Source organism: Haemorhous mexicanus, chromosome 4, assembly GCF_027477595.1.
Source record: "Haemorhous mexicanus isolate bHaeMex1 chromosome 4, bHaeMex1.pri, whole genome shotgun sequence".
NCBI classification, from domain to species: Eukaryota; Metazoa; Chordata; class Aves; order Passeriformes; family Fringillidae; genus Haemorhous; species Haemorhous mexicanus.
In genome coordinates, this window is record NC_082344.1 from 75,032,379 (window position 1) to 75,046,413 (window position 14,035).

Genomic DNA, 14,035 nt, shown 5'->3' on the forward strand with positions numbered 1-14,035 from the left:
GCCTCGGGCAGGGGAGGGAGGAGGGAATTTCATTGTGTCCGACCTCGCAGACCTTCGGGGGAGGGGGGAAAGCAGCGAATTCTCCTTCTCCTTCTCCTTCTCCTTCTCCTTCTCCTTCTCCTTCTCCTTCTCCTTCTCCTTCTCCTTCTCCTTCTCCTTCTCCTTCTCCTTCTCCTTCTCCTTCTCCTTCTCCTTCTCCTTCTCCTTCTCCTTCTCCTTCTCCTTCTCCTTCTCCTTCTCCTTCTCCTTCTCCTTCTCCTTCTCCTTCTCCTTCTCCTTCTCCTTCTCCTTCTCCTTCTCCTTCTCCTTCTCCTTCTCTCCTTCTCCTTCTCCTTCTCTCCTTCTCCTTCTCCTTCTCCTTCTCCTTCTCCTTCTCCTTCTCCTTCTCCTTCTCCTTCTCCTTCTCCTTCTCCTTCTCCTTCTCCTTCTCCTTCTCCTTCTCCTTCTCCTTCTCCTTCTCCTTCTCCTTCTCCTTCTCCTTCTCTCCTTCTCCTTCTCCTTCTCTCCTTCTCCTTCTCCTTCTCCTTCTCCTTCTCCTTCTCCTTCTCCTTCTCCTTCTCCTTCTCCTTCTCCTTCTCCTTCTCCTGCTGAGGTTTCTGCCGTGTCCCCTGCCAGCTCGTCCCTTGGCTCAGCCCCTCCAGCCACCCCCACTCGTGTCACTTGTCCCTCGCAGAGCTGCTGGGTGACAGCTCCACCTGTGCAGTGGGGAATTGGGGTCTCCATGCCCTGGCCAGGTCTGACCCAGCCTCTTCACCCCTCTGCTGCAGCTGAGCAAAGTCACCCCAAAATCCCCGCGGACCCCGCAGATGGAGCCAGCTGCTTCTTGTGTGTTTGCAAGGTCTTAAAATAAAACATAAAATAAAATAAAAAATAAAATAAAAGCTCTGGTTGATCACAGAATTCACAGAATGACCAGGTTGGAAGAGACCTCCAAGATCATGGAGTCCAACCCAGCCCCAACACCTCAACTCAACCCTGGCACCCAGTGCCACATCCAGGCTTTGTTAAACACACCCAGGGATGGGGACTCCACCACCTCCACAGATAGAGCATTCCAGAACTTTATCACTGTTTCCATGAAAAACCTTTTCCTAATATCCAACCTGATGTGGCCTCCTGACCCACCAAAGGGTCTTGGAGAGCTCAGTTTTCATTTAGGCTCTCTCTTTTCCACCCAAAATATTTAAGCACCAACACTGGCAACCAAGACTAAACTTATTGGCATTCTGGCTCAACAAAGCTGTGGAATTTACTCCACAATTCAGTTTGCAGTTGGCCATATCAGGTCTCTCCTGGATGCAAGACAAAGTGACTTTTAATTTGATTTTACAAAATTAGGAGCAGCAAAATAACAGCAGCAGCAGCATTGCCTGTCCTCAAGCTGGGGATCAGAAAATCGCTGATAACAATGAAGGGGGAAAAAAAAGAATAATTTCTGTTCTGGCTTTGGAAAAAGCAGGCTGATGTTCTCATATTGCACAGGGACAAGGAAGTGCTTTCTAGTCCATTAGTAACCCAGGAAGACACTAAATGGCATGGCCTGAGGAGAAACATTTTTAAACAGCAGGTTCAGATTAATTTGCTCCCAAGAGCCCCATGGAAGCAGGACCAGGAGAGGTCTGGGCTGTGCTCATCCTCTCTAAGAAGTCCTGGGATTTCTCTCAGATCCCAAAAGAGTGGAAAGATGATAATTACAGGGCAATATTAAAAAAAAAAAAAAAAAAAAGGGTGGGGAAGGAAGAATTGGAGTGATGCAGCTTAGCCTGGGAGAAAGGGATGCAGGATTAGGGGGATGGAGCGTGGGAAGCTGTCAATATAAATAGATGGCTCATAAAAAATCAGCATTTCACAGACTCCTCCAGCCTCACCAGGGGCAGGTCTGGATCAGGGGACCCCAGCAGCAGCACAGATGGAAATGTGCCCATGTGAGGAGCTTTGGTTTGGGGTGTTGTGTAAAAAATGAGTTATTCCAGAAGCATGGAATGGTTTGGGTGGGAAGGGACCTTAAGGCTCATCCCATTCCACCCCCTGCCATGGGTAGGGACACCTCCCACTGTCCCAGGGTGCTCAGAGCCCCCATCTAGCCTGGCCTTGGGCACTCCCAGGGATCCAGGGGTAGCCACAGCTGCTCTGGGCACCCTGTGCCAGGGCCTCCCCACCCTCCCAGGGAACAATTCCTTCCCAATATTTAGGTAAATCTGCCCTCTGGCAATTTACAGCCATTCCCTTTGTCCTGTCACTCCCTACCTTGCCCTTGCTGTCCCTCTCCTTTTGTCCCTGAATTTCACAACGGGCAGTGTTGGATCCTGACTGGATCCCAGGGACTGGGACAGGGATGATCCTCCCTTCTCCCTCCTCCCTGTGCAGCTGCTGCTTGGAGGAAAAGGGGCTGTGAAAGTGAGAATCCCACTGATCCCATCCCAGAGTTTCTCAGGGGTGCCTCCCACCCAAAGTTGTCTTTGGATCCCCCCAGAGGTTTGCTGCCATCAGAGGACACTGTCCCTGATACTGCCTGCTCCCTCCTCACTCACTCAAATGCTGTTTCATCCTCCATGAATTTATGGCAGGGAATTTCCAGAAGGGAATTATGACCTCTGAGAAAAGCTGCTTCACTCGGTTTGTCTTTAACCCAGGGTTTGAGTCATCTCCAGTTGCATTTTGAGGCAGAGTGTCACATCCTCATCCCTTCACCCCAGGAACAGGGACTTTAACCCATTTTAGCCTCTGTAATAGCTACTCTGGACATTTTGGTGGCTCTGAGACACTCCAGGAGTTAAAAACCTCTGCACCAGGCTGTGGTTCCCCTCTGAAAATTCCTCTGCAGCTCCAGGAATCCCCCGGATCCCTGCAAAAGGTGCCCCTGGAGCAGGAATCACCTCCCTGCTGCCATTCCCACCTCCTACGTGGGACACGCTGGCCACTGGCCACCCCCAGGGAGGCAGAATCCCCCAAGGTAATTCATGCCAATTACTGCAATCAGCTAATTAGCAAACAAGATCGATTCAAATGAAGTTGCGGTGTCAACAGCTATTATGCGAGCTGGTGCTTGCCGGAGGAAAGGCATCCTGAGAGTCCCGACGGTCAAAAAGCCCTCGGGGGTGGGAGCCGAGGAGAGGTAAAAGGGATGTGGGGACAGCAGGGAAATTAAGGGGGAAAACCCCCAGCGCTGAGACAAATTAAGGAGGAAAAGTGTTGAGAATGGAAAGTGAGGCAGTAATTGCTTGTGAACACAAAAGGGTGATGGAGAGGGATGATTCCCGCCAGGCAGGCTGGGATGAGAGGGACAAGTCAGATCTTCACTGGGGAATGACCCCGGCTCCTCTGTAGGGATCCCCCAAAGGTGGGAAGCAGGGGAGCTTCTCCCTCCTGGAAAATTCCAGGGTGAAACACCCTGGGAAGAGCTCTGTGCCACAGGACACCCAGCAGAACCAGCCCTCCGGTGATTTTGGGAGCCAGTGGCCAGCCTGGCCTTGCCTGGGATGCAGCGATCTCCCGAGGGCAATTCCAGCCAGGCTGGCTCCATCATTTCTCCTCCGGGAAGCGCACGCCTGAAGCTGGATGGGGCCGAGGGTGGGACACCCTGGTGTAAAGCCTGCAGAGACATCTGCTAATCCTCCCCTAAGCCCCTGCGATGGATTTAAAAGGTGTTTTTGTCGCTCGCCCCCGGGATCAAGATCCTTAGAGGATAAGCGTCCGAAGGAAATGAAGGGATTCTTGTCCCCGCAGCGGGGCATGAAAGGGAATCGCTGCTCCGGCTGGGATGTCCCCGGGGAGGGGCGGGTGTCACCTCCCCCGTGCTGTCCCTCGGATGCTGCACCAAGGGAAATACAGGTTGGATATCAAGAAAAAGTTTTTTACAGAAAGAATGATAAAGTTCTGGAATTTTCTGCCGGGGAGATGGTGGAGTCCCCATCCCTGGGGGTGTTTAACAAAGCCTGGATGTGGCACTGGGTGCCAGGGTTGAGTTGGGGTGTTGGGGCTGGGCTGGACTGGATGATCTTGGAGGTCTCTTCCAACCTGGTCATTCCATGAATTCTGTGATCCTGTGGATTCTGTGATCCTGTGATTTTGATTTCTGTGATTCTGTGATCCTGTGATCCTGTGATTTCTGTGAATTCTGTGAATTCTGTGAATTCCATGGTTCTGTAATTCTGTGAATTCTGTGACTCCGATTCTGTGGATTCTGTGATCCTGTGATCCTGTGATTTCTGTGAATTCTGTGAATTCTGTGATTCTGTGCATTCTATGATCCTCTCATCCTGTAGATTATGTGATTCTGAGAATTCTGTGATTCTGTGGATTCTGTTATTCTGTGAATCCTGTGAATCCTGCAATCCTGTGAATTCTGTGATTCTGTGCATTCTATGATCCTGTAGATTATGTGATTCTGAGAATTCTGTGATTCTGTGATCCTGTTATTCTGTGATTTCTGTGAATCCTGTGAATCCTGTGCTCCTGTGATTCCAAGGCCCTGCTGGAATTCAGGCAGGAGCTGGGCTGCCCCCCTCGGGAGCTGCCAGATGCCCTGGTTTTATCCCAGCAGCTGGCCCAGAGAAACATTATCCAGCAGCCCAAATCTCTGCCTGCCTTCCAAACCCTGGAGGGGTGCAAAATTGCTTTGCACTCCAAAGGCAAGGGTGGAGAGCTGGAGGAAAGGGTTTTCCCTGCTTTTTATCCTGGTCAAAGCTGGGGCTGGGGCTGTAACACCATGTCCTCAACTTCTCTTCTGAGGATGAAAGGGAAAGACGACAACAGATCGATGGGAAACTTCATTAAAGAAGGGAAAATCAAGTTTTCCAGCTGTGAGGAATAACCTCTGAGTGGTGGATGCATCCACACAAAAGCTGGGATGGCTGTGCCAGGAACGTGGGCACCCAGGGATGGCTGGGGTGATTCGCAGGGCTTGTTTTTAAAACAAACAGGTCCCTTTTATCGCCTGAAATGCCTCACCTCCGCCAGGAGGAAACGTGTGGAACAAAGGAACGCCACCATTAATCAGCTGCGGAGCTCGGGCTTGGCTCAGGGAGCTCTTCCCAAAGCCACGTCCCCACCTCCCACGGTGCTGGGCACAGCCCAGCCCTGCCTGGAGCCGGGCAGGCTGCTCCTGCTCCCCCCAGCATGGCACAGAGAGGGAAAGAATGGAATAAAGGCTCCTTTCTTTTCCAGCTATCAGGAATGCACCACACCTGGTGCCCCTCGGGGAGTGTTTGCTGTCCCGGCGGGCGCCAAGGCCGGATTGTTTGCACGGGGATTTATTTATTTAAATTTTTTTTTTCCTAATGAAATATTATTATTAAAAGCTAATTTGGGCCCCTGAGAACGTGGAGGGGAAGGCAAAGCTCTTGGCTGGCACTGAGGAATGTCAGCAGGCCGGGTTTGGCTGGTCCCAAAGCCCTCCTGAGCTGCAGGAGATGAGCTGGTCTGGGCTCTGCTGGAAAACAGACAGGGGGATTGCCCACCCCAAACACCTGCAGGTGGCACATCCACCACCTAAGCCACAAAATCGGGTTTGGAAATACCTCATCCTAGTCCCCAGATTAGCTCTCAGTCCATACAATCCCTTGGGAGGCTGCAGAGGGAAACTGAGGTTGAGGAAATCACCAAGGACGGCACTGAGTGCCAGCAGCAGGGAAGAAAACAGATTAAAAACTTTCCACTTGGGCCTCAACAGCACTGAAACCACTCCTGCATGTTGGGGACACCCTGATCCCCAAAGAAATCAAACCCTGGGGTTTGGAAAAGCACTGGGAGGGAGGAAGAGTGGGGCAGGCAGGAGGAAGAGCAGATTGGAGGAAGGAGAGGAACAAAGTCCTGCTGTGCAGGGGCTGGCTGGGCACCAGCTGGGCAGCAGTGATTTATTATTTACATTGCTGGAGGAGCTGGGAGAGCACCAGGGTCTCCCTGAGCCTGGCACTGTGCTCAGCCTGCTCCTGGAGATGGGTGTTTGTGTCCTTGCTGAGCTGCACAGGGTGGAGATGTGGGTTTTCCCAGCAGAGACCTTTTGGGAATTGTGTTTGTTGGAGGAGGGAGAAATTTGAGCCAAGAACAGATCCTGGTCTTTCCAGAGCCCCCCTCCCCTGGGCAGGGACCACCAGGGACCCCTCCCCTGGGCAGGAGATCCTTGGGGTGCAGGGGCCTGTGGGGATGCAGCTCTGCCCATCTCATCCCAGCATCCCTGATGATTTTGGGGCATGTTTCCATCCTCTCCTTTCTGCCCTGGTGTCTCTGAGCTGCCTTGAAGAGCCAATCCCCATAACAGGGACAGTCTTTCCTGTCTTCCCATCCCACACTTTGGTGCACAGCCTGGCCCAAACAAACACCAGCATGTCCCCTGTCCCTGTCCCCTTGTCCTCTGTCCCCTTGCCACTCCTGGCAGTGCTGGAGGCAGGGACTGCACTGCAGGGGAACGTCTGAGGTGAGGCAGCCACTCCTGCCATGCCAACATCTCCTCTGGGATGGCTTGGCTGCTCCTCCAAGAGCTTGCCAAGGGCAGAGCCAGGGATGTAATGAAGGCAGCAGCCCATGGGGAGGGAAGGAGCCTGTGCTAGATCAGCTGATCTAATTAGAAAGCAGGGACAAGGAGATGAGCTCCTGTGCCCAAAAGATGGGCTAAGAAAAGCTCTGACCTCCCCCTGTGCCTGGGGACAATGCCATGGCTGGGGACACAGGGAGGGGCTCCCACATCCCAGCTTTTCCAGGGATGAGGCATCTACAGCTGCTCTGGGTGACACCCACCACCATCACCTCAGCCAGTCAGGGTCATCTCACCCCCTCAGCTGGGCCCACCAGGACTGGGCAGTGTCTGCCCCCCCAAAATCACTCTCCAGGTTGACTTTGCCAACCAGCTCCATGTCCAGGTTGTGTCTCCTCGTGTTCTGGTTCAGGCAAGATCCCCCAAATGGGCCCAAAATGATCCCAAATGGGCCCAGAATGACCCCAAATGGGCCCAAAATGACAACTTGCTTGCAAAACCCCCAGGCCAAGGCCTGTGGTGGTGGTGGATTTGTAAGGGAACATCTCCACCAAATGAGGTGACAGACTGGGAGAGCTGGGGCTGTTCAGCTTGGAGAAGAGAAAACTCTGGGGAGATCTTCCAGCACCTTCCTGTGCTTAAAGGGCCTCCAACAGAGCTGGAGAGGGACTCAGATGGGATATTAGGGGGAAATTCATCCCTGTGAGGGTGGGGGGGACCTGGCACAGGGTGCCCAGAGAAGCCCCTGGATCCCTGGAAGTGCCCAAGGCCAGGTGGGCAGGGCTTGGGGCACCCTGGGACAGTGGAAGGTGTCCCTGTCCATGGAAGGGGGATGGGATGAGCTTTAAGGTCCAGTCCATGAAATCCCAATGCCACAAGCCATGGAAGAGTTTCCCCATGGAAGAAGGAACTGGATGAGAGATCTCCATCCATCTGCAAACCCCCCTGGAGTCCTCTGGCAGCACTGACCCCCCCAAACCACCCCCAAAATCTCCAAACTGACCTCACAGCAAGGATTTAATAGGATTTAGCACCGGGGGAACCCAGCCTGGCTATTTGGGCAGTGCAGAGCCATGTCAGCCGGGTTTGGCTGGTCCCAAAGCCCTCCTGAGCTGCAGGAGATGAGTTGGGCTGGGCTCTGCTGGAAAACAGACAGGGGGATTGCCCACCCCAATATTCCTGTAGGATTTCTGGGACATACCCAGCTGGTTAGGAGAGGAAGGGATGGACTCTTCTCAGGGCTGGAGGGAACAGAGAGGGAGACAGGAGAACCAGAGAGAGCCACAGGCTCTGCAACAACGAGGCTGTAGGAACAACCTTGTACCACAAGAAATCCAGAGAAGATCAGTGCTCTGGGTGTTCAGGAGAGGCACAGGGTGCAGGAGGAGACCCAGCCTGGTACTCTGGGCTCATTCTCACCTCCCCTCCTAAATAAACCCCCCATCCCATCCTGCTCCCAACTTTTGGTATCACTCCCCAGACCTTCCCAGGAATTCCCTCCAGTGCTGGACAGACAGACAGCCAGTCACTGCTTATCCCAGGTTTTCATTCCTGCTTTGGATCATTATTATTACTGCTGGTGCTGGGCTTGCAGAGGAAAGCAGATCTTTGGGCCACACACCAAGGGATTTGGTTAATTCCTCACCCACAGAAGCACAGATATTTATTTAAAAGCTCCTCTTGTTATGTTACTTGGCAACTTGTGAGCCCGTGTGTTTCTCCAGCTGATAAATATTTGTGAGGTTGGTTGTGTGAAGAGCAGCATGTGTTAATGATCTGATTGCCTTTTTCCTGGGCTCCTGCAAAGGGAAGGGGCTCTGCTGCCCGTTGGTGGCACAGGAGCTGGAGGTGCCGGGCACCAGGGGCTGGACACGAGCCCAGGTGTGCTCAGGTGGGCAGGAGACCAATGGCACCTGGATTTTTTCAGGATTGGGGTGGCAGCAGGGTCAGGGCAGTGCCTGTCCCATGAGCTGGCACTGCTGGGACACCCCCAGTGCTGGGGACACTTCTGGGCCTCTCACAACGAGAAAGACCTGGAGGGGCTGGAGAGAGCCCAGGAAAGGAACAGAGCTGGGAAGGGTCTGGAGCCCCAGGAGGGGCTGAGGGAGCTGGGAAGGGGCTCAGCCTGGAGCAAAGGAGGCTCAGGGGGGACCTTGTGGCTCTGCACAGCTCCTGCCAGGAGGGGACAGCCGGGGGGGTCGGGCTCTGCTCCCAGGGAACAGGGACAGGAGCAGAAGGCACAGCCTCAGGCTGGGCCAGGGGAGGGTCAGGGTGGACATCAGGAAGAATTTCTTCATGGAAAGGGTTGCTGAGCATTGGAAAGAACTTTCCAGGAAGGTGGTGGAGTCCAAGTCCCTGGAATTACCCAAGGAATGAGTGGATGAGGCACTCAGAGCTCTGGTTTAGCTGGGGTGGTGGGTGGTGGTGTTTGGTCAGAGGTTGGTACTCAGTGATCCCAGAGGTGTTTTCCAGCCTGAGTGAGTCTGGGATTCTGGGATTACACCTGCCTAACCCTGGAGCAACCTGCTGGCTCTGGAGCTTCTCACCAGCCTGTGATGAGGATTTGGCTCTGCAGGAAAGAGAGGCTCATAATGAGCTCAGACAAAACTCATCCTTCTGCCTCAGGAAGCAGAAAAAGCCAACAGGACCCACATCTTCATGGCAAACCCCCCAGTTTTGTGAGATGGAAACTCAGCCACAATCCCTGAGAACCTGATCCCCAGCCATGCAGCCCTGCAGGAACTCCTGCAGCTCCTGCATGGCTCAAGGGGACTTTGAGCTACCTCTGCCAGGACAGCTCTTGGCTCCAGCCAAGATCACAAGGCACGAGCCATCCCAATCTCCTGAGAGCTGCCTTACAGCTTTCCTTGCTCTTCAGAGAGCTCCTTGGACCTTCCTCCCACCCATGGTGGGCTCAGCCTGGTCCTTTCCCCCATGGAGGAGCCTGAGAGCTGAGTGTTGGGTGCTTTGGGGGAGCCCCTGGATTATTGCAGGATCTCAAGGTGCTTGGTCCACCACCACCTCCAGGATGGAGCATCCCAGCCTACCTATGGCTCCTGGTGCCACCTTGTCCTGCTGGAACCGTGGAATCCTGGAGTGATTTGGGATGGGAGGGACCAGGGATGCCACTCCCTAGACCTCGGAAAGGGCTCCCACAACCAGAGGATGAATCCAGGGGCTTTACCCAGCATGGCTTTAGCCATGGAGCAGAGGTAGGGGAGAGCCAGAGGGGCTGGGGGGGTCCCTGCCTGCTCCCCAGTCCCAGGGACAGGGATGTCTGGGCTCCTGGCCTCGTGCCTCCATCTCACTTTCAGATCCCTCAAATAATAACCGTGTTTGCCAGCTCCTGTGACGGGAATGACTAATGGGAAAGATCCTCTGTGAAGGGAAACAAGAAATCTCCTGGTTTCACCCTTTGTTTGCTGGATTTCTCTGACAGCCGCGGGCATGGCTCAGTTCCTCTCCGGCAGAAAGCAGATTTTAAACCCTTCAACAGCTCCAGCAACACCCTCTTAACTCTTAACCTTCCCTGCCGGGATATAACTCCCTTCAGAAACTTTTTTGCAGCCAGTTTATCCACATTCCTGCTCCATCCACATGGAGCTCCGACAGCTGATGCAACGTGGTTTTCACAGTGCATGTGGAAAACACCCTCCCCATCTGCCTGGTTTTTTGCAAGTCAGAGGACCTGTCTTTCTGCCTCTTTTCCCGTTTTTCCCCGGGATGGGTGATCAAAGGTGCTTTTTTCATGGCGATGGAAGCAGCAGGGGATGCTCGGGGCTCATGCTGCAGCCCCCAGGGACGGGGGGCTCTCCCAGTCCCCCCTCTTGTAGGACAAGCTGCTGCTCTCTCCCAGATACCCACAGCCAGCTGTGGGACTTTCAGATGCTTCTCTCCCTGCTCCTTTTACATCTGAGGGGGCTGGGAGTTGATCCCTGGGGACGCCAGCAAGGAAGAGTTGGAGGAGGAGGAGGAGGAGGAGGAGGAGGAGGAGGAGAAGGAGGAGGAGGAGGGGATCCCTTCCCTGCATGGAGAACTGAAGCCACACAGGCACCGCGCCGCTTTTTAAATGCCCACCCGTGCCCCGGCGAGCCAGCAGGGCCAATTTCAGCCCTTCCACCATCCCTCCTCTGCCCTGTTGCCATCACAAAGGCGACACCGGGGACAAGGTGCCCGCTGCCCTTGCGTGAGCCCGGCCGCCGCAGCCAGGGCATCGCACGGCTCCGGCATTTCCACGCCTGTTCGCAGCCCGTTCGCCTCGCAGCCTTTGCAGAAAATAAATTCCCCAGCCAGGCTGAACTCGGATGACAGCATCGCTGCTATATTTAGCCACGCCAGATCGCCGCTCCAACCAGGGCCACACATAAACAAACCCCCGGCGCACCGAGCCCGCCCGGAGAGGGCACGGCCGGGGGATGGAGCGGCCTCCCGCTCCTGCCTGCCCCAAATTTGGGGTGCCCTGCGTTCCCCCTTCATGCCAGCACCTCCCTGCAGGGCTCAGCGCTGGCACAATCCGCTGCCCGAGCAGCTTGGAGGATGAAGGATGTGCCGGAGGGCGTTAGGAGCGGAGGGAGTTGCCAAAGGTTATCCCGCAGGGCAAGCGGCATCCCCCGGCTGCCACGGCACCCCTGGCTCCCGGCTGGAATTCAGGGAGCTGTCGGCATCCCCCCATCCCGTGGATTGTGCTGTGGGGCAGGAAATGCCAAAAAATGCCCCGCTGGAGCCGTGCCCGCCCTTCCTACCTCCACTGCACATCTCCCTGCCTGCTCCTCTCCCGTCCGAGGCTCTGCCGTGGCGCACGGAGCTGCCCGGGCATCCTCGGAGCTGCCCGGGGATCCACGGGGCGTGGAGCAGAGGGAAGAGGTTGTGGATGGGCAGCAGTGCCTGGCTCACTGGGAGGCCTTGTCCTCTCTCCACAGCTCCCCACGGGGGGGAAGAGGATGGGGATGCTCTGGGGGTGCTCAGGGAATGCCCAGGGGGTGCTCAGGGGGTGCTCGGGGGGGGATGTTCAGGGGGATGTTCAGGGGGTGCTCAGGGAGTGCTCAGGGAATGCCCAGGGGATGTTCAGGGGGTGCTCAGGGAATGCCCAGGGGGGTGCCCAGGGGGTGCTCAGGGGATGTCCAAGGGGATGCTTAGGGGGGAATGCTCAGGGGGTGTTCAGGGAATGCCCAGTGGATGCTCGGGGGGTACTCAGGGGATGCCCAGGGGAATGCCCAGGAGGCTGTGGAGCATCCAGCAGCCCAACACCCTCCTCTGGAGCGGAGGGATGGTCTGGCCTGGGGGGCCGCTAGCAGCTACAGGTCCCCAGGCTCTCGCCTCGGCTCCGAGGAGGGGACGGGGTGGCAAGGAGGGTCCCTGCTCCCCTCGGGCACACCCAGGGGCGCGGATGGGGCTCTGTGCTGCACTGCAGCAGCTCCAACCCCGCTCTTTGCCGGGGAGGTGGCAGAGGGGATGCCCACCTTCACCTCCGCCTGCTCCGAGCCCGTCTGCCGGGCCAGCGAGCGGGATGAGCCATCGGCAGCGGCCACAACGCGCTCCTCTGCTGCCGGGGATGGAGCCCGGGACCCCCAGGAGCAGCGGGGTGGGCGTGCACCCATGGCCTGGGGGCCGCTGCTCGATCCCTGCAAAGCCTCCTCGGCTGATGTCCCAAGCGGGGATGGGGAGGAACGCTGGGGACCCACGTCCCCGCCAAGCCGGCGAGGCATCGGCGCCTCCCGGGGTGAAGCCTCAGGCGGGGAGCCCCTGCCATGACGTCCCCCCACGTCCTCCCTCCCTCCCCACCGCCGCTGCTGGGCGAGGGCCACCCAGCACCGAGGCAATGACATAATTCCCAGCAACTGCACGTTAATCACTCGGCCGCCAGCAAGCTCCGTGCCGCCGATCCAGCCCCCAGCCCCAGGCACCGCTCCCCTCCCTGACATCACTGCCAAAGAAATAAAGAAATAAATAAGAGAAGGCGAGGGAAAGGTGGCGAGGGGGAATAACCCGGCCCTGGCAGTGGCACACGAGTCTGCCCCCCCGCCGCTCCTCCCAGCCTCGCACTCTATTTTTGGGTGCTGTCACATCCCGATGGCCCCGCGGGGCCAAATCCAGGCAGCTGCGACTTTAGGCACAAACACGGCTCCCTCCCCTCCATCACACCCGAAATCGGCGCTGGCAGCCCATCCTCCACCCCACCCCCTCCCCAAAATCCTCCCCTCCCCCCCCCCCCCCCCCCCCCCCCAAATTACATCTGGGTGGGTGGTTCGGGCGCGCCAAGCTCCAGCATCAGGTCCCCCACCTCTCTCGCCGTGCACCCCACCTCTCCCCACCCCCGGGAGACCCCCCCCCCTCCTCGTCACCCCCCCACGCCATGCCGCCTCCCCCCTCTCCCAGCACCGCTTCCCAGTTCCTCCCAGTCGCTTCCCAGCGCCGAGCCTTACTCTTGGCGGGGATGCCGGGCAGCGATGGCAGCGCTGGCAGCGATCGGGCCGGGCTCAGGGATGGCAGCCGGGCGGCCGCTCCCGTCCGAGGGGTCTCATCTCATTTTGTCCTGTGTCACCAACACACACACACACTCACACACATTCGCAGCCACGTTTCCCCCCCCTTCTTGCGGCAAACGGCGGCCAGCCCCGACCCCACCCCCTGTCACAGCAGCAGCCTAACAGCGAGGACGGGAGGATGGAGGAGGATCTGCTCGCCTTCCCTTTAACTCTTCCCTCGCCACCCCCCAGGACAGGGCTCTGTCCCCGCGGACCTGGCTGGGGATGCTGGGATGCTGCTCGCGCCTCCCTCGCCTTGTCGGGGTCCCCCACCGGGCTCCGGGATGTTTGCGGTCTGCCGGGGTCCTGCCTCTGTCCCCCGCAGCCTTGTCGTGCCGCGTGGCCCTCGTGCCCCCCAAAAAAGAGCCCCCGAACAGAGCTGAGCCCCGGCGGTGGGGCAGGGGGAGTCTGGGGGGCACGGCTGGGGTTTGAGGGGCACGGGCACCCCCTGGGTGACAGAGGAGGCTGAGGGGTGGGAGCCAAGTCTGCCTGCCTGGATCCACCATGAAAATCCCATTTTGGTCCCTGTTTCCCCCCATTTCCAGGAGCAGAGCCCTTTGGGGTGGGGGTGGGGGGCACAGCCTGAACCCCCGGGGTCTCTGGTGGGGATGGGATGGGGATGTAAGGTCAGTGTGGGAGAGGAAACAACTTCTCCCATCCCACGGAGAATCCAAGGACCTGAGCTCGTAGGGGGTGGGGACAAACTCCCAAATTCCCTCTTACAAGAAAGGGACATCCAAATGGCCAAAGGTTGAAGGCAAGGCTGCTCCTGACGGTGACACTGCACTCAGTTGTCTTCTCCAGGGAGAAATGAGAGGTGCCAGGAGGAAAAGGGAAAGGGAAAACTCATGGTGCTGCCCATGGAGAGGTTGGTGGCACAATGCTCCCAGTTCAGGTCCTGTAACACGCTCTGCTTCTCCCCTCAGCCTTCCCATGGATTTATGGAGGTTACACCCCTCCTGCTCATCTGTCAGGAGTCCCAGGAGGGAGGAAAGAGGCAGGAATTGCTGCCACTGAACTCTGCAGCTTTCCGGTGAAA

At 56.9% G+C, this 14,035-nt stretch overlaps 1 protein-coding gene across 1 annotated transcript in view; it reads right to left on the reverse strand.

Moving 5' to 3' along the window:
* Positions 1-13,069, reverse strand: part of LZTS3 (leucine zipper tumor suppressor family member 3) — a 47,132-nt gene extending 34,063 nt beyond the window's left edge. Inside the window, exon 1 of the mRNA XM_059845458.1 lies at positions 12,895-13,069. The gene's annotated coding sequence lies outside the window, so the exon portion shown is untranslated. The remainder of the gene's footprint in view (positions 1-12,894) is intronic.
* Between the last annotated feature and the right edge of the window lie 966 nt (positions 13,070-14,035).